Raw genomic sequence first — 21,494 nt, 5'->3', positions numbered from 1 at the left:
CCTTCGCAATGAACAACCTGCCCAATTCCAGCCTTGCTGAAGCATCCCCAGATCATCACCGATCCTCTACCAGATTTCACAGTGGGTGCAAGACACTGTGGCTTGTACGCCTCTCCAGGTCCCCATCTAACCATTAGATGACCAGATGTTGGTCAAAGCTGAAAATTAGACTCATCAGAGAAGATTACCTTACTCCAGTCCTCTATGGTCAAATCTTTATGGTATTTAGCAAACTTCAGCCTGGCTCACTTTTGCTTCTCACTGATGAAAGGCTTTTTTCTAGCTTTACATAACTTGAGTCCTGCCTCTAGAAGCCTGTTACAAACTGTTCTTGCCGTGCACTTCACCCCAGCTGCAATTTGTCATTCCTTTTGTAGGTCACTTGATGTCATCCTGCGGTTGCTGAGTGACATTCGAATAAAATGACGATCATCCTGGTCAGTGGAGAGTCATTTTCGCCCTCTGCCGGTCTGTAGCTTTGTTGTCCCCAATGTCTGCTGCTTGACCTTGTTGTAATGGACTGTCGTCTTAGAAATTTTAAGGCTGGAGGCAACATGACACTCACTGTATGACTCTGCTAATAAAGCCAGAATTGAGCCCTTTTTTTTCCTCACTCAAGACTTTTCTTTTCAACTCCTTTGGCATGGCTAAAAGTTATTTTTTCATTCCTACTACTTTTGGGATATTACTAGCACTTGTTTTGCAATGCAGCTTGTCCTATTGCAAGAGGATTGTGAACAGCACCTCAGTGTTTTTTTTATTTTGTATACTTTCCTTCATTAAATAAGATTTGGTTCAGGTGATCACCTAATCAGAAGCACATTAAGTAAGAATGAGGTGTACTCTGGTTGGAAATCAACTGACACTGGAATGGAATGGCTGTCAGACATGTAGAGAAGCTGATGTTTATTGTTGTGAACTCTGTTTTTGGGCTCCCTCTTGTGGTCACAAGTGGTACTGTGTGAGTGCTGTCTTTGGGCTCCCTCTGGTGGCTCTTTGTGTCTTTCTGCAGGTCTGAGGCGGATCAGCTGTCTCGTTATCTGTTAGCTGGTTTCCTATTTAGCTCACCTGGACTTTCAGTGTTTGCCTGCTGTCGATGTATTCAGTGCTATCTTGATCCTCCTGAATTCCTTCGCTATCAGTCTCTCCAAGAGAAGCTAAGTTTTCTGTTTGGTTATTTTTTGCTCATTAGTGTTCAATATGTTTCTTGGTTATTTACTTGTCCTTGTCCAGCTTGCTAATATGTGATTTCCTTGCTTGCTGGTAGCTCTAGGGGGCTGAGTTTCTCCCCTCACACCATTAGTTGGTGTGGGGGTTCTTGTATTCTCAGCGTGGATATTTTGTATAGGGTTTTTTACTGACCGCACAGTCCCCTGCCTGTCTTCTGCTATCTAGTATTAGTGGGCCTCATTTGCTGAATCTGTTTTCATTTCTACATTTTGTATTTTCCCCTTACCTCACCGTTAATATTTGTTGGGGGCTTACTATATCTTTGGGGTCATTTCTCTGAGGCAAGTGAGGTCTTACTTTCTCTATAGGGGTAGCAAGTTTCTCAGGCTGCGTCGAGACGTCCAGGAATTTAGGCACGTTCACCGGCTACCTTCAGTGTGTTTGGTTAGGATCAGGTTTTGCGGTCAGTCCAGTTACCACCTCCCTAGAGCTCGTTCTATGTTCAGTAACTTAGCTAGTTCATTCTGTGATCCTCAGCCACTAAGGATCATAACAGTACAGCAGGCCATAAAGTGTTTAATGCATCGCAGAAGTGGGATAAGAGAAGCCCTGAGTACAATTTTTTTTTTCCTCTCCCTTTGCTGCAGTCTGTTCAGCTTCTCTCATCCCCTTAATCTCTGGGTGGCTTTGAGTTCAGCTGCAGACATGGATATTCAGAGTCTGACTTCTAGTGTGGATCATCTTGCTGCAAGGGTGCAAAGCATTCAGGATTTTGTTGTTCACAGTCCTATGTCTGAGCCAAAAGTATCTATTCCTGAGTTGTTTTCTGGAGATAGATCTAGGTTTCTGAATTTTAAGAATAATTGTAAATTATTTATTTCTTTGAGACCTCGTTCCTCTGGTGATTCCGCTCAGCAAGTTAGAATTGTTATTTCCCTGTTACGTGGCGACCCTCAAGATTGGCCTTTCTCCCTGGCGCCAGGAGATCCTGCATTGCTGAATGTGGATGCGTTTTTTCTGGTGCTTGGTTTGCTTTATGAGGAACCTAATCTTGAGAACCAGGCAGAAAAGGCCTTGCTGGCTCTCTCTCAGGGCCAGGATGAAGCTGAGGTGTATTGTCAAAAATTTCGGAAATGGTCGGTGCTTACTCAATGGAATGAGTGTGCCCTGGCTGCAAATTTCAGACAAGGTCTTTCTGAAGTCATTAAGAATGTTATGGTGGGGTTCCCCATGCCTGCAAGTCTGAATGACTCAATGGCTTTGGCCATTCAGATTGATCGGCGTTTGCGGGAGCGCAAATCTGCGCACCATCTGGCGGTGTTTTCTGAACAGAGACCTGAGTCTATGCAATGTGACCGAATTCTGACCAGAATTGAGCGGCAAAATCATAGACGTCAAAATGGGTTGTGCTTTTACTGTGGTGATTCAACTCATGTTATCTCAGCATGCTCTAAGCGCGTAAAAAAAAATCGCTAAATCTGTCACCGTTGGTACTATACAGCCTAAATTCATTTTGTCTGTTACTTTAATTTGTTCTTTGTCATCCTACTCGGTTATGGCTTTTGTGGATTCAGGTGCTGCCCTGAACCTGATGGATTTGTCGTTTGCCAGGCGCTGTGGTTTTGTTCTGGAGCCTTTAGAATTCCCTATTCCACTGAGGGGAATTGATGCTATACCATTGGCTGAGAATAAGCCTCAGTATTGGACTCAAGTGACCATGTGCATGACTCCTGTACATCAGGAGGTGATTCGCTTTCTTGTGCTGCATAATTTGCATGATGTTGTCGTTTTGGGTCTACCATGGCTGCAGGCCCATAATCCAGTTCTGGATTGGAAAGCTATGTCTGTTTCAAGTTGGGGTTGCCAGGGGATTCATGGCGATGCTCCTTTGGTGTCAATTGCTTCTTCCACTCCTTCTGAGGTTCCTGAGTTTTTGTCGGACTACCAAGATGTATTTGATGAGCCCAGATCCGGTGCCCTGCCTCCTCACAGGGATTGTGATTGTGCTATAAATTTGATTCCTGGTAGTAAGTTCCCTAAGGGACGACTTTTTAATTTGTCTGTACCAGAACATGCCGCGATGCGGAGTTATATAAAGGAGTCTTTAGAGAAGGGACATATTCGCCCGTCCTCCTCCCCTCTTGGTGCAGGATTCTTTTTTGTGGCCAAAAAGGATGGTTCTCTGAGACCTTGTATAGATTATCGTCTTCTAAATAAAATCACGGTCAAATTTCAGTATCCTTTGCCATTATTATCTGATCTGTTTGCTCGGATTAAGGGGTCCAGTTGGTTCACCAAGATAGATCTTCGTGGTGCGTATAACCTTGTGCGTATTAAGCAGGGGGATGAATGGAAAACAGCATTTAATACGCCCGAAGGCTATTTTGAGTACTTGGTGATGCCTTTTGGACTCTCTAATGCTCCTTCTGTGTTCCAGTCCTTCATGCATGACATCTTCCGAGAATATCTGGATAAATTTATGATTGTGTATCTGGACGACATTTTGGTCTTTTCTGAGGACTGGGAGTCCCATGTAAAGCAGGTCAGGATGGTATTTCAGGTCCTGCGTGCTAATGCCTTATTTGTGAAGGGCTCAAAATGTCTCTTCGGAGTACAGAAGGTTTCCTTTTTGGGTTTTATTTTTTCTCCTTCTACTATTGAGATGGACCCAGTCAAGGTCCAGGCTATTCATGACTGGACTCAGCCTACATCTGTTAAGAGTCTTCAGAAGTTCTTGGGTTTTGCTAATTTTTACCGTCGCTTCATTGCTAATTTTTCTGGCGTGGTTAAACCCTTGACGGATTTGACCAAGAAGGGTTCTGATGTGACTAATTGGTCTCCTGCGGCCGTGGAAGCCTTTCGGGAGCTGAAGCGCCGGTTTTCTTCGGCTCCAGTTTTGTGTCAGCCTGATGTCTCTCTTCCTTTTCAGGTCGAGGTTGATGCTTCTGAGATTGGAGCAGGGGCTGTTTTGTCGCAGAGAAGCTCTGATTGCTCTGTGATGAAACCTTGTGCTTTCTTTTCAAGAAAGTTTTCGCCTGCCGAGCGGAATTATGATGTTGGTAATCGGGAGTTGTTGGCTATGAAGTGGGCATTTGAGGAGTGGCGACATTGGCTCGAGGGAGCTAAGCATCGTGTGGTGGTCTTGACTGATCACAAAAATCTGATTTATCTCGAGTCTGCCAAGCGGCTGAATCCTAGACAGGCTCGTTGGTCATTGTTTTTCTCCCGTTTCGATTTCGTGGTCTGGTACCTGCCTGGTTCGAAGAACGTGAAGGCTGATGCTCTTTCTAGGAGTTTTGTGCCTGACTCTCCAGGAGTTTCAGAGCCGGCTGGTATCCTCAGAGAGGGAGTGATTTTGTCTGCCATTTCCCCAGATTTGCGACGAGTGGTGCAGAAATTTCAGGCGGATAGACCTGACCGTTGCCCACCAGAGAGACTGTTTGTCCCAGATAGATGGACCAGCAGAGTTATTTCCGAGGTTCATTCTTCGGTGTTGGCTGGCCATCCTGGGATTTTTGGTACCAGAGATTTGGTGGCTAGGTCCTTTTGGTGGCCTTCCTTGTCGCGGGATGTGCGTTCCTTTGTGCAGTCCTGTGGGATTTGTGCTCGGGCTAAGCCTTGCTGTTCTCGTGCCAGCGGTTTGCTTTTGCCTTTGCCTGTCCCGAAGAGGCCTTGGATGCACATTTCCATGGATTTTATTTCGGATCTTCCAGTCTCTCAGAGAATGTCTGTCATCTGGGTGGTGTGTGATTGTTTTTCCAAAATGGTCCATTTGGTGCCCTTGCCTAAGTTGCCTTCCTCCTCCGATTTGGTTCCTCTATTTTTTCAGAATGTGGTTCGCTTGCACGGCATCCCTGAAAATATTGTGTCTGACAGAGGATCCCAGTTTGTGTCCAGATTTTGGCGGATCGTTTGTGCTAAGATGGGCATTGATTTGTCTTTTTCGTCGGCCTTCCATCCTCAGACGAATGGCCAAACCGAGCGAACTAATCAGACCTTGGAAACTTATTTAAGATGTTTTGTTTCTGCTGATCAGGATGATTGGGTGACTTTTTTGCCATTGGCCGAGTTTGCCCTTAATAATCGGGCTAGTTCTGCTACTTTGGTTTCGCCTTTTTTCTGCAATTCTGGTTTCCATCCTCGTTTTTCCTCAGGTCAGGTTGAGCCTTCTGACTGTCCTGGGGTGGATTCTGTGGTGGATAGGTTGCAGCAGATTTGGAACCATGTGGTGGACAATTTGAAGTTGTCACAGGAGAAGGCTCAGCGCTTTGCCAACCGCCGTCGCGGTGTGGGTCCCCGACTTCGTGTTGGGGATTTGGTATGGCTGTCTTCTCGGTATGTTCCTATGAAGGTCTCCTCTACTAAGTTCAAGCCTCGCTTCATTGGTCCTTATAAGATTTTGGAAATCCTTAACCCGGTGTCATTTCGTTTGGACCTCCCAGCGTCGTTTGCCATTCATAACGTGTTCCATAGGTCTTTGTTGCGGAGGTATGTGGTGCCTGTGGTTCCTTCTGTTGAGCCCCCTGCCCCAGTGCTGGTTGAGGGCAAATTGGAGTACGTGGTGGAGAAGATCTTGGATTCTCGTATTTCTAGACGGAGGCTTCAGTATTTGGTTAAGTGGAAGGGCTATGGTCAGGAGGATAATTCCTGGGTTGTCGCCTCTGATGTTCATGCGGCCGATTTGGTTCATGCCTTCCATGTGGCTCATCCTGATCGCCCTGGGGGTTTTGATGAGGGTTCAGTGACCCCTCCTCAAGGGGGGGTACTGTTGTGAACTCTGTTTTTGGGCTCCCTCTTGTGGTCACAAGTGGTACTGTGTGAGTGCTGTCTTTGGGCTCCCTCTGGTGGCTCTTTGTGTCTTTCTGCAGGTCTGAGGCGGATCAGCTGTCTCGTTATCTGTTAGCTGGTTTCCTATTTAGCTCACCTGGACTTTCAGTGTTTGCCTGCTGTCGATGTATTCAGTGCTATCTTGATCCTCCTGAATTCCTTCGCTATCAGTCTCTCCAAGAGAAGCTAAGTTTTCTGTTTGGTTATTTTTTGCTCATTAGTGTTCAATATGTTTCTTGGTTATTTACTTGTCCTTGTCCAGCTTGCTAATATGTGATTTCCTTGCTTGCTGGTAGCTCTAGGGGGCTGAGTTTCTCCCCTCACACCGTTAGTTGGTGTGGGGGTTCTTGTATTCTCAGCGTGGATATTTTGTATAGGGTTTTTTACTGACCGCACAGTTCCCTGCCTGTCTTCTGCTATCTAGTATTAGTGGGCCTCATTTGCTGAATCTGTTTTCATTTCTACGTTTTGTATTTTCCCCTTACCTCACCGTTAATATTTGTTGGGGGCTTACTATATCTTTGGGGTCATTTCTCTGAGGCAAGTGAGGTCTTACTTTCTCTATAGGGGTAGCAAGTTTCTCAGGCTGCGTCGAGATGTCCAGGAATTTAGGCACGTTCACCGGCTACCTTCAGTGTGTTTGGTTAGGATCAGGTTTTGCGGTCAGTCCAGTTACCACCTCCCTAGAGCTCGTTCTATGTTCAGTAACTTAGCTAGTTCATTCTGTGATCCTCAGCCACTAAGGATCATAACAGTATATAAAACTGTGCAGTGGTCTCTTAATTGTTGCCAGAGCTGTATATATATTTATATTTATAACTTGGTTGCTATAAAAGGAGGGGGACCCATACACATTCCTTGCACAGGGGCCCCAAGCTGTCAGTGTTTGCTTCTGGATAGATGATTTAGATTATTAGTATTTACTGTCTTGTTATTGCAAAGTAAACCTTTCATTATTAATTAATTAATTTCCAGCTTTCAGTACAGACAGCCATCATTATCTCTCACTTTTATCACATTAATTGTTGAAGGGTATGGTTTTGTCCGGCAATTTGCTAGGCGTATCATCTGCAAATGTAGCAAAAGCTTGAGCTCAGAAGATCACAAGAAACAACTGGCAGCACTCCAGTATTTCATCTTGATAGGAACAATGCTGGATAGCTGACAACTTTCTCTGTATAATTCAACAAAGCTGAACTTTCCCTGGGCGCTCAAAGAGAAGCACACATGGGAAGCACAGAGGCTATTTTCTAAACTTTGTGGACTGATCATACACCATACTTCACAACGCTATACTAAATGTCAAGAAATATGTTACTGTCAGTCACCACGCATTAGATTCAATTAAAGAAAGGCCGAATTAAACCCAATGTCTTAAGTGTAGCATTTACCCTTTAAATCTATCATATTTGTTGAAGGTACAGTCTTCAGGAAAGAAAGATTATCTGTTTTAAATATCATTGTAAAAGTAGAAATGTCACCAGGTATTTTCTGGTAATATTGTGACTCTTGTAGGGTATAATATAAATCTACAGAAGAAAATTAGGAATGGAGAAAATATTTTACCCAATCAAGTTGCCTTTTTTATTGCAAGATCTTCCCCTTTTTTTCCTGGATCTGGTACAATACAAATGGAAGTTAGTGTGGACCTATGTCCTTTTGGCAACTTTTGAAAACACTAGAGCATCTTTTTTTAGAGCTCTGCATTGTTCATTTAAAAAAAAATTCTGAATGAATTGGTTTTGTCTGTCAAATGTCCACAGTGTGAATATGCTCCTACATATTGCACTTATACCACCTTATGCTCCGGTTGTGACGCTAGTCACTACTTCACGGACAGACCATGAGGCAGAAAAGTCAAACATTCTGGGGTCAATACCAAGAGAGCACGTAGATAACCAAGGGAAAAGACAAAGGTGCAGATCAGGCCACAGTCCATGGTCAATAACAAGAGATAGTGAATCAAAGCCAAAGGACAAAGGGATAGTCTGATCATGGTTCAAAGGGTCAGGCAACAGAAGATCAGAACTCAAAACAACAGAATCATAGGCTAACCTGGAAGCACAAACTACATCTGGCAGGGATGGGGGCAGACAGCTCAGTTAAATAGCTTAGGCAATCTCCAGAACACCGAACACCTGGAGAAAGTCCCGCACCTCCTAATCACAAATTGGGCAGCTGAGCTGTCAATCAAAGCACTGATACATCAGCAAGACACAGTTTCCATCAGACAGCATAGCAATCACTCACTGAGTGGAGGAATCATGTCATCGGTTCATTTCTTTGTTTTTGCTGTAGTATCTTGTAGTCTGTACAGATAGGGGTGTCAACCCCTCTTTTTGGGCTAGGAATTTCATCTATATAGCTTCCCATGGGTAGGTGTCTGCACAGTCTGGCCGAAGCCCTGCTCTGCCCCATCTATATTGATGTTGGCTGACACAAGGTGAGGTTTTAATACTAATTATCAGACCATCCTGATTGGGAACATCTTGTTGTGGTGGGATAATTTTTAAGCTTTTTTGATAAAAAAAAATAGTGTTAACTAAGCACTATTGATGGGCGAGAACTAAAATGTTTGGATGCTTGTTACTCGTAACAAGCTTTCCATACTGCTCGAGTGCTTGTCTTGAGTAAAGAGGATAATGTAAGTAAATTAGAAACTTGAGCATTTTTCCAGTGGATCCTCCTAGGAGGTCTGGGGGGGCAGGAAAATCACTGAAATAGATTGAAACAGTGCTGGAAAAAAATGGGAACAGTAGGTGGAAGATACCTGGATGCATTTCTGACTCACAGGTCGCTTCTGGGAACAATATTGTCAGAGTATTACGCCACTTTAATGAAGTGGCTATAAAACATATAAAACCTTTAAATAAAATGAATATTACAGGAAAAAAATATTAAGAAATATTCTTTCCTGTATAATGACTTGTATATAATTATTTCTCAATTAACCTAAAGGTATAGCACTTCCCCATGTGGCACAAAAATAATTAAATAACCAAGGAAACAAAAACATTGTGCTGGGGATGAAATATATCACAAGAATCATTTAAAAAGTTAAATTATTAGCTCACCTACCACATACACACATATGGTTATATGTATGCACATGCATGTATGTATCATATAATTTTTTTAACGTGTCTCGGTTTGTCTTTTGGTGTTTGTTTTAATTATTTTGCATATACGGTACATGTTCTTAATGAATTCATACAATTAAATTATGGTAAAGTTTTTGTGTAAAATACAAAATAAAAGAGTGAAAAAAACCCACCTTCTCCACCCCTTAGGCTTAGCATTCATTCCATCTTTAAAGGGAACCTGTCACCAGAAATAACACTATTAACCTGTGCACCCAGGTTACTGTCAGTCAGGGATGGGGGAGCAGTTACAAAAGCTGCTCTGTGTTCTCAGACTGGTAACTGAACTAGCGGTGGCGCTGCCCCCCCACTATTGAAACCGAATGCTGCCGGGGAGAATAAACATAATTTTCTCCCTACTGCATTTGGCTATATCCAGGACCAATCAGCATAATAACGCTATTAACCTACAGACTAACCGCATATCTGCAGGTTAAAATTTGCATAATGGGAATATAAAGTGTAAAGCTTCACCATGTTGTTCAATTTCAGGACCGTTCACAATATAGCATTGTTGCTCCAAGGAGAGCCATTGACCCACTGTAAAATATGAAGAAAAATTCCAGTACACCACGTTCCTCGTGTTGCAATTAAAAAATGGATATTTTGTGTGTCATTAAACTGACTTGTCTTGTGCGCATATGGACACATATTACATTTTGCGCCAGCACACTTAAAGAAACCCCTCATTGTAAGCCAGGCCTTATTAGTTTGTGGCTTGAGATACAAATTGTGGGAAAGGATGTTGACTATGGATTTACCATTTCTGGCAACATAGTTAAATCCTTCTGACAAAATTTCATTCAAGACTGGGCCCTGGAAAATAACTTGTACATATTTAGTAATGATCTTTTTTATTTCATTGTACTGCAGATTGTATGGAGTACTGAAAACCATCATGTTACTACTTCGGAATATATGCTTCTTTTTAGAAACATTTTTATCATGTAATAAATCCTGTTGGGATAAGATTTTCACTTTATTCAATGAGCTGAGGACGTTATGGTCTTTATAGCCCCTTTTCATCAACCTTCCTTTGTTCACAGTATTTTCCCTTTGGAATACTTCAATTTTGCAGCATATTTTTTAGCCCTAATAAATTCCCCATGGGGGATGGAATTTATTGGATGGATGGCATGGCAGCTGTCAGCACATAGCGTTGTGTTGCCACTGACAGCTTTGTGGTGCATTCTACAGGTTATGTTTCCAAATCTGGACTACCTTCTAATGTGAGGTCCAAAAAATCTATTGTTTTATTTGGTCAAGAAAAAAGTGAAAGATAAATTAATCTCATTGGCATTAATACATTGTATGAAAGCAGGGATAATGGACATATCTCCCCTCCAGAAAATCAATATGTCGTCCACATACCTTCCATACCATAATAGATTCTCACTGAAAGGAATTTGGACATCAACCCCTCTTGTATGGTACTGCCTGCTGAGACTTATATCTAATCTTTTTGCGTGTGGTACTCTTTGCTGAGCTGTGTATCTAATCCTCTTCTGTGTGATATTGTTTTTTGAGCTGTTATTTTTAGAATTGACACTATGTTCATATAAAAGTGTCTATATTCTGTTGCTTAATGTTATTGCTGCAATTTTGTATTATGAAAGTACAAACATGACATGTTGTAAATTCACTTGTGTCTGTTATACTCTTAATTCTCTAATTATTGTGCATCCCTTTATAGTTTCTGCCATTTCATGATTGGTCAGCACAATATTACAATATTTTGTTATGGGTTTGTTTGCTATACTCAATGACCAAGGGCAGTAAATGCCTAAAACGCTGTTATGATCTGGTGACCTTGGAGCTGCATGAAACTTTCTCTGGAGTCGGTGGAACCTGTACTGACCGCAATCCTGAACTAACACCGCAACTAGAAGTAGCCGTGGGGTGTGCCTAACACTCCCTAGACACCTTGACACAGCCGGAGGACTAAATACCCCTATAGATGGAAATGGGAATGCTATCTTGCCTCAGAGCAGACCCCCAAAGGATAGGCAGCCCCCCACGAATAATGACTGTGAGTAGGAGAAGAATAGACACACGCAGGTAGAAAACAGGATTTAGCAAAAGAGGCCACTCTAGCTAAATAGGAAAGGATAGGACAGATAACTAGGCGGTCAGTATTAAAACCCTTCCAAAAATATCCACAGCAGATAATACAAAAAGTTCCACAATCTAACTAAAGACATGGAATGTATATCTGCCACTCCAGAGAATCCAGCAAGACTGAGAAAATACTGACACAATCTAAGCTGGACAAGAAAACACAAAGAATAGCACTGAAATGTGAAGCACACAACATGTGTGCCACAGTGAAAAAGAACCAGACACTTATCTTTGCTGATTTGGCAGAAAGGCAGGAGGAACCAGGCAGAGGTCCTACACCTCCCAACAACAATTGACAACTGGCAAGGACTAATGATTCCTGCACACCTAAATACCCCAGTCAGATCTGCAAACAGCAGATACACCTGACCAGGACTGCAACTCAGGGGCAGCTGCATTACCACCTACAACCACCGGAGGGAGCACAAAAGAAGAATTCACAACAGTACCCCCCCTTGAGGAGGGGTCACCGAACCCTCACCAGAGCCCCCAGGCTGATCAGGACGAGCCAGATGAAAAGCATGAACCAAATCAGCAGCATGGACATCAGAAGCAAAAACCCAAGAATTATCCTCCTGGCCATAACCCTTCCATTTGACAAGGTACTGAATCCTCCGCCTCGAAAAATGAGAATCCAAAATCTTCTCAACCACATACTCCAACTCCCCATCAACCAACACAGGGGCCGGAGGATCAACAGAGGGAACAACGGGCACCACATATTTCCACAATAAAGATCTATGGAAGACATTATGGATAGCAAAAGAGGCCGGAAGCGCCAATCGAAAAGACACCGGAATAATAATCTCAGAAATCCTATAAGGACCAATAAACCGAGGCTTAAACTTAGGGGAAGAGACCTTCATAGGAACATGACGGGAAGACAACCAAACCAAATCCCCAACCCGAAGCCGGGAACCAACACACCGACGACGGTTAGCAAAACGTTGAGCCTCCTCCTGAGACAACACCAAATTGTCCACCACATGAGCCCAAATCTGCTGCAACCTGTCAACCACAGAATCCACACCAGGACAGTCAGAAGGCTCAACCTGCCCAGAAGAAAAACGAGGATGAAAACCAAAATTACAAAAAAAGGCGAAACCAAAGTAGCCGAACTAGCCCGATTATTAAGGGCAAACTCGGCCAATGGCAAAAAGGCCACCCAATCATCCTGATCGGCAGACACAAAGCATCTCAAATAAGTCTCCAAAATCTGATTAGTTCGCTCGGTCGGGCCATTTGTCTGAGGATGGAATGCAGAAGAAAAAGACAAATCAATGCCCAGCCTAGCACAAAAGGCCCGCCAAAACCTAGAAACAAACTGGGAACCTCTGTCGGACACAATATTCTCCGGAATATCATGGAAACGAACCACATGCTGAAAAAACAACAGAACCAACTCTGAAGAGGAAGGCAATTTAGGAAAAGGCACCAAATGAACCATCTTAGAAAACCGGTCACAAACAACCCAAATAACCGACATCCTCTGGGAAACCGGAAGATCAGAAATAAAATCCATAGAAATATGCGTCCAGGGCCTCTCAGGGACCGGCAATGGCAAAAGTAACCCACTAGCACGGGAACAACAAGGCTTGGCCCACGCACAAGTCCCACAGGACTGCACAAAAGAACGCACATCACGTGACAAGGAAGGCCACCAAAAGGACCTACCAACCAAATCTCTGGTACCAAAAATACCAGGATGACCAGCCAACACAGAACAGTGAACCTCAGAAATCACTCTACTAGTCCATCTGTCAGGAACAAACAATTTCCCCACAGGACAGCGGTCAGGTCTATCAGCCTGAAATTTCTGAAGAACCCGCCATAAATCAGGGGAAATGGCAGAAAGGACCAACCCTTCTTTCAGAATGCCGACCGGTTCAAGGGCCTCAGGAGAATCAGGCAAAAAACTCCTAGAAAGGGCATCAGCCTTAATATTCTTAGAACCCGGAAGATACGAAACCACGAAATCAAAACGGGAAAAAAACAAGGACCATCGAGCCTGTCTAGGATTCAGCCGTTTGGCAGACTCGAGGTAAATCAAATTCTTATGATCGGTCAGGGCCACAATACGGTGCTTAGCTCCCTCAAGCCAATGTCGCCACTCCTCAAACGCCCACTTCATAGCCAACAACTCCCGATTGCCGACATCATAATTGCGTTCAGCAGGCGAAAACTTGCGGGAGAAGAAGGCACACGGTTTCATCAAAGAACCAACAGAATCCCTCTGAGACAAAACGTCCCCTGCCCCAATCTCAGAAGCATCAATCTCAACCTGAAATGGAAGAGAAACATCTGGTTGGCGCAACACCGGAGCAGAAGTAAATCGGCGTTTAAGCTCCTGAAAGGCAGAGACAGCCGCAGAGGACCAATTCGCCACATCAGCGCCTTTTTTCGTCAAATCAGTCAAGGGTTTAACCACGCTGGAGAAGTTAGCAATGAAACGGCGATAAAAATTTGCAAAACCCAAAAATTTCTGAAGGCTCTTCACGGATGTGGGTTGAATCCAATCATGAATGGCCTGAACCTTAACCGGATCCATCTCCATAGATGAGGGAGAAAAAAATAAAGCCCAAAAAAGAAACCTTCTGCACCCCAAAGAGACACTTAGACCCCTTCACAAACAAAGCATTGTCACGAAGGATCTGAAATACCATCCTGACCTGTTCCACATGAGAATTCCAATCATCGGAAAAAATCAAAATATCGTCCAAATATACAATCAAGAATTTATCAATATAAGTCCGGAAGATATCATGCATGAAGGATTGAAAAACAGATGGAGCGTTAGTGAGCCCGAATGGCATCACAAGGTATTCAAAATGGCCTTTGGGCATATTAAATGCAGTTTTCCATTCATCACCCTGTTTAATACGAACAAGATTATATGCCCCCCGTAGGTCAATCTTAGTAAACCAACTAGCCCCCTTAATCCTAGCAAACAAATCGGAAAGCAAAGGTAAAGGGTGTTGAAACTTGACTGTGATCTTATTCAGGAGGTGATAATCAATACAAGGTCTCAAGGAGCCATCCTTCTTAGCAACAAAAAAAAAACCTGCTCCTAATGGTGAAGAAGATGGCCGAATATGCCCTTTCTCCAAAGACTCCTTAACATAAATCCGCATGGCGGTATGTTCAGGCACAGACAGGTTGAAAAGTCGACCCTTAGGAAACTTACTGCCTGGAATCAAGTCAATAGCACAATCACAGTCCCTGTGCGGTGGAAGGGAACTGGACTTGGGCTCATCGAATACATCCTGAAAATCAAACAAAAACTCTGGAATTTCAGAAGAGGAAGAAGAGGAGATTGACATCAAAGGAACATCATTATGAACCCCCTGACAACCCCAACTAGTCACAGACATAGATTTCCTATCCAATACAGGATTATGTACCTGCAACCATGGGAAACCCAGCACAATAACATCATGCAAATTATGCAACACCAGAAATCGACAATCTTTCTGATGGGCTGGCGCCATGTGCATGGTCACCTGTGTCCAAAACTGAGGCTTATTTTTAGCCAAAGGTGTAGCATCAATCCCCCTTAAAGGAATAGGGTTCTGCAAAGGCTGCAAGGGAAAACCACAAAGCCTGGCAAACTCAAAATCCATTAAGTTCAAGGCGGCGCCTGAATCCACAAACGCCATGACAGAGAATGATGACAATGAGCAAATCAAGGACACCGATAACAGAAATTTAGGTTGTACAGTACTGATGGTAGCGATCCTCTTTGTCCGCTTAGGGCAGACTGAAATGACATGAGAAGCATCGCCACAATAATAACACAACCCATTCTGACGTCTGAATCCTTGTCGTTCCGTTCTAGACAAAATCCTATCACACTGCATTGGCTCAGGAATTGACTCTGAGGACGACGCCACAGCGCGCACAGTTCTATGCTCCCGCAAGCGCCGATCAATCTGAATGGCCAGAGACAAAGAATCACTCAGACCAGAAGGCATGGGAAACCCCACCATAACATCTTTAACGGATTCAGAAAGACCCTTTCTGAAAATTGCCGCCAAAGCATCATCATTCCATTTAGTCAACACAGACCATTTTCTAAATTTCATCATATAATAAACCTAAAGCCTGAAAAAAGGATTCTACATTAAGCAAGGCTGGATTCCCATATTCCAGGGAAAATGCCCAATCCTGTGCATCACCACGCAGCAGGGAGGTGACAATTTTAACCTGCTGAATGGAATCACCGGAGGATCGCGGTCTCAGAGCAAAATACAATTTACAATTATTTTTAAACCCCCAAAATTTGGACCTATCACCAAAAAACAAATCAGGAGTAGGAAACTTCGGTTCTAAAGCTGGAGTCTGAACAATATAATCAGAAATACCCTGTACCCTAGCAGCAAGCTGGTCTACACGAGAAGCTAATTCCTGAACATCCATGCTGGCACAAGACTCCTCAGCCACCCATAAATAAAGAGGGGAAAAAAGACAAAACAGACTGCAGAAAAAAAAATGGCGCAACACTTTTCTTCCCTTCTTCTGAGATGCATTTAACTCATTATGGGCCAGTTGTACTGTTATGATCTGGTGACCTTGGAGCCGCATGAAACTTTCTCTGGAGTCGGTGGAACCTGTACTGACCGCAATCCTGAACTAACACCGCAACTAGAAGTAGCCGTGGGGTGTGCCTAACACTCCCTAGACACCTCGACACAGCAGGAGGACTAAATACCCCTATAGATGGAAATGGGAATGCTATCTTGCCTCAGAGCAGACCCCCAAAGGATAGGCAGCCCCCCACGAATAATGACTGTGAGTAGGAGAAGAATAGACACACGCAGGTAGAAAACAGGATTTAGCAAAAGAGGCCACTCTAGCTAAATAGGAAAGGATAGGACAGATAACTAGGCGGTCAGTATTAAAACCCTTCCAAAAATATCCACAGCAGATAATACAAAAAGTTCCACAATCTAACTAAAGACATGGAATGTATATCTGCCACTCCAGAGAATCCAGCAAGACTGAGAAAATGCTGACACAATCTAAGCTGGACAAGAAAACACAAAGAATAGCACTGAAATGTGAAGCACACAACATGTGTGCCACAGGGAAAAAGAACCAGACACTTATCTTTGCTGATTTGGCAGAAAGGCAGGAGGAACCAGGCAGAGGTCCTACACCTCCCAACAACAATTGACAACTGGCAAGGACTAATGAATCCTGCACGCCTAAATACCCCAGTCAGATCTGCAATCAGCAGATACACCTGACCAGGACTGCAACTCAGGGGCAGCTGCATTACCACCTACAACCACCGGAGGGACCCCAAAAGCAGAATTCACAACAAAATGCGTCTGAGTGTTGTTACATCTACCGCCATGAATTTTAATTCTATATTTTGAAATATACTTTTGAAGATTTTATCCAGTTGCCGACACTTGGAATTTTTCTTCATATCTGCAGGTTAATAGCATTATTTATGGTGACACTTTCCTTTTAATAAAGCATATGGAAACATACATTAATTCTTACCTATCAAATAGGATGACGACAACTGTCTAGACCTGTATCCCACCACAAGAACCACTCTGTAGTAATCCCTGGATTAATTAAATCAATTTCAGTGACAAAGTGAGGGGCCACATGCCCCCCTATGATCTATGATCTCAGGGTTTTGACTCTTCCAAACATTCTGCTCAAACTGTTGGGGTGTAGCTGTGTGACCATATTTTCAGAAATTATTCCATCCAACTCAGAAAAACCTGAAAGGGTCTTCTGTAGAGAAGGGTAGTCGAGCTGGGCTATCAGATGATCCTCTCCACAGTTGGCCGTTTTCTCCCTCTTACCACCCTGCTACCTCTGATGACCCTTTAAAAATTATTAACCATAGGAAAGATGATATCACAAATACAGAGTTGTAAATAAGGAGTCCTATGTTTATTACTCTATTATCGATATGTTTAAATTTTTAAGGGATTATCATTCTCCATGTGGCTTATAAGTTCACACACTTTTTCTAATGTTCATTATTGGTATGTTTTATTTTATTTTGTTGATTCTATCATTGATTTTGTTTACATTCTTTGTTTTCACTGCCAGTACACTGATGAAGGTCATTGTTTGACCGAAACGTCTGGATTTTGTACTACACATTTGACTAAATTTAATTCACATCTATGCTAACATAGAGTTGCAGCCTGGAGGGCCAATTAGCTACTTCTAATCGTTTGTGCTAAAACTGTGTTAAAGTGGCAAATCAAAAGGCCAGATTTCCACACAGAAATCATTAGGCCTATTACAGTGGTGCAGCCAAGAGGCCCAATTAGCTACTCCAAACTGTTTGCGCTAAAACTATGTTTCAGTGGCAAATCAGAAAACTGTATTTCCACTTAAAAATCGTTAGGCATAACAGTGTTGTTCGAGCACACTATCTAAGAAAATAAATAGTGATTGTTCATTTAGTGACAGGTGACTGACAGCAGTGGTTGTGAAACAGCAGGGTACAAGAGGGGAAGGCTACTTAAAACATGAGTGGGAAAAAGCGAGGTTGTGGTGGAAGGGGTAATAGAATTGGTATTCGAAGTGTACATGGGTTAGGTGTTAATGTGAATGAAAGCTCAACTGAACAAACACTGTCTCATCCTATCCAAAGACCACTGACAGCATCTCTTTATGACCGGCCTACCCGACTCGCTTTCTTTAGCAGCAGCACAGCGGTATGCCTTGTTGATGATGGCCAGAAAGAGCATGTGCTTGAGTGGATGGCAAGCACAGCTTCAAGTGGCCTCTTCTCGCCTTCCTCCACCTCAACATCACACCCAGTACAGTCCACAAAGGTGGCACCCCAATTAGCCTTGCTTCCCCTGGCGTCACAACTCTCCAACTACCCAACTGACTATAGGGAGCCACAGATGGGTGAGTCTGCAGAACTATTCACAAGTTCTATGCCATGGGCATCAGAAGGGTACTCAAAAGCTTCACAGAGTCAAGAGGAGGACATATGCACCAATGCCCAACATTCTTTTTAGCTTGCTTGAGGGGCAGGACAAAGTAGGGTCCAAGCAGAAAACTGACCCCCATTGCCAGATGTTAACCTCCAGGGGAGGTGATCCTGATGAGACTCAGATATCTGAGGCTCACGCAGACTGTACTGTGCTGTCAGTGCAGGAAGAGGAGGAGGGTGACTCTCAGGGCAAGGAATGTGATAAGATTGATGATGATGATGAGGTTGTAGAGCCCACTTAGCATTTCACTCTTACTCCATTGATTCTGCGTCCTCATCTACCTCCTCTAGGGTCTCCACCTGCACCCTAAACCTCTGCCTTAATGAGACACGCGTTCCAACAGTGCAAAGCGAATCCCCACCACCTCCACACTGTGCAGTCAGGGTTCACCGCAATCAGGTGGTGTTAAAACTTGATATACCTTGGAGATTGCAGTCATACAGCTGAAAAATTGCGGACAGCTCTCCAGGCCGGGTTTGAGCAATGTTTGAGCGATGTGCCGACACAATAGAGTCCACAATGTTTTCATAATTAAAAAAAATTGTACTAAGACATTTACCTTTACTTTTAGTGGATGATATCCTCTCTTATATTCTCAAATCTGGATGCTCAATAGTTGCTAAAAAAACACCTTCGCTAGCAAATCAACTTTCTCCCAGCCTTTTCTCTACAGCCAAATCTGCAGATTGTACCTGGCTAAACTTCGAAGGTTTTTTGCTGTTGAGCTCAGCGATGTAGCACCTGCAAATTTGCTCACCGGTGTTCATCCTTTTCTAATTCGACAAACAGTCAAAATTTCAATATCAAACAATTTATTAATTGTAACACTGACCATGTGATCTATGCCATTGAATGCACACCTTTCAATAAACTATATATTGGATGCACATCTCGTAAACTAAAAATACGTATTAATGAACATATTAATGACATTATTGATAACAACCATTATAACTGACACATGTCTTCTGCATCCAAACATTTCATTGATACACATTGTGGCAAACTTTCATCTTTCAAAATTTTGGGCTTTGAAAAAATTAATAAACCTGCTCGATGTGGTGATACATTATGCAGATGTGCCTATTAGTAAGAGAAGCTTTCTGGATTTTTAATCTAGGTACCCGATTTCTTCTAGGACTAAATTTAAGAAACAAAATAGCTTACCATTATTGAAATATCAGCTATTTGTGTATCTTGTTATTGACCTCCTTCCTCACTCTCCTTTTTCCTCCACTTATTTAAGTCATTTATTATTTTTTCACCCAATTTTATGTTTTTGTTAATTTAACATGTTTCTCATGATTTAACCCCTTTTCATTTCCAATTTCATTTTTTTGGTTTCTTTCTCACATTATATGTCAGTCTTAATTGTTTAGTTATTTTTCATGTGTGCTGATTTCATTTCACCTGTGTATTTAAGACTGCTGTTTGGTGATTTCTAACTAAACTTGACAAAGAACAACTGAGTTCGAAACAAGTTGCTTGCTGACCATCATGTCTTTGATTTTTAAATTTTGATGGAATAAAGACAACTTTTGATATTTTACCAGAAGCAGGAACTCCTTTTCCTAGGAACGACTGACTAGTCTCAGCACCTATCATGCTGGAGGATAACTTATGGCTTTCTCATCATGCAGGAAATTAACCTTTGCGACACATATCTCCCCTCATATGTGGTGCCAGTGACACTGTCACATCATTCAAAAAGGATATAGTAGGGCTTTAGAGATGGGTGAACCCGAACAGTAAAGTTCGGCGTCCGTACCAAACACCTACTGTTCAGGCATGGACACCGATCACCTACTTCACCAGGAAGTCCGTGTTACTGTTCGTATTTAGCCCCCTGAACACTGGGTGTTTGTCGTGCTGTCACATGCATGATAGCACAGCAAACACCGCTTCTGACTGGCTGTAAAACATCATCGCCAGTCAGAGAGCTGCGGTTCCCATGCTATCAAATGACAGTGTGAGCCCACAGCTGTCATCAGAGGTATAAAGTTTACCTCCGGTCATTGTTGTCAGCTGATGGAACTACTGCTCCCATCAGCCGACACCTGCTGCCGCTAATAACAGTGAGATCAGGAGCGGCTGATGGGATTACTCATCTGCCGACACGTGCACTGTAAATAAATAATGAGAAAAAAATGCCGTAGGTTCCCCTGTATATTTTAAAACCAGCCAGGCAAAAGTGACAGCTGGGGGCTACAACCCTCAGCTGTGTGCGTTAGCAAGGATGGTTTTCAAGAATAGAGGGGTCCCCACTCAGATTTTTTTAATTATTTAAATAAATTTCAAAAAAGTGCCGTGGGGTCCCCCCATTCTTGAAAACCAGCCAAGCTAAAGCAGACAGCTGGTATTCTCAGTCTGGTAAGGGGCAATGGATATTGACCCCCCAGCCTTAAAATAGCAGCCCAAAGCAGCCCAGAAAAGGCCAATCTATTAGATGCTCCAATTCTGGCACTTTGCCTGACTGTTCCCACTTGCCCTGGAGTGGTAGCAAGTGGGGTTCATATTTGTGGGGTTGATGTCACCTTAGTATTGTCAGGTGACATCAAGCCCATGGCTTAGTCATGGAGAGGTGTCTATAAGACACCGCCCTCCATAGAAAACTTTTGGAGGGAGTTGAACGTCTGTGTTGTCCAGCGACAGGCCCAAAACATCACTGCTCTAGAGGAGATCTGCATGGAGGAATGGTCCAACATAGCACCAACAGTGTGTGTGAACCTTGTGAAGACTTACAGAAAACGTTTGACCTCTGTCATTGCCAACAAAGGATATATAACAAAATATTGAGATGAACTTTTGTTAATGGCCAAATAAATACTTATTTTCCACCATAATTTGCAAAATACATTTTGCCAAATCAGACAAGGTGATTTTCTCAATTTGTTTTTTCATTTTGCCTCTCATAGTTGTGGTCTACATATGATGTCAATTACAGGTCTCTCTCATCTTTTTAAGTGGGAGAACTTGCACAATTGGTGACTGACTAAATACTTTTTTCCCCACTGTATGAGGGCCACATGAGTGTTTTTTAGTTAACACAATCACAGTCCTTTTGAGCTACAGTAGATGCCATTTCACTGGATGTGCACAAATGAAATAAAAAAATAGAGTTCTGGAAAAACCTAATTTTTAATGAAATTCCAGGAGAATTCAATTTGCCTCGAAGCGATTCACTTCTCTCTAATAAGCAATAATTGGTGTTGGATTATGTAAAACTAGTACTTAGACTATGAGAGAATGCACCTGCCAC

The sequence above is a fragment of the Ranitomeya variabilis genome, chromosome 6 (genome assembly GCF_051348905.1).
Source record: "Ranitomeya variabilis isolate aRanVar5 chromosome 6, aRanVar5.hap1, whole genome shotgun sequence".
NCBI lineage: Eukaryota > Metazoa > Chordata > Amphibia > Anura > Dendrobatidae > Ranitomeya > Ranitomeya variabilis.
The sequence above is the reverse complement of the archived record's forward strand: the minus strand, read 5'-3'. Positions refer to the sequence as shown.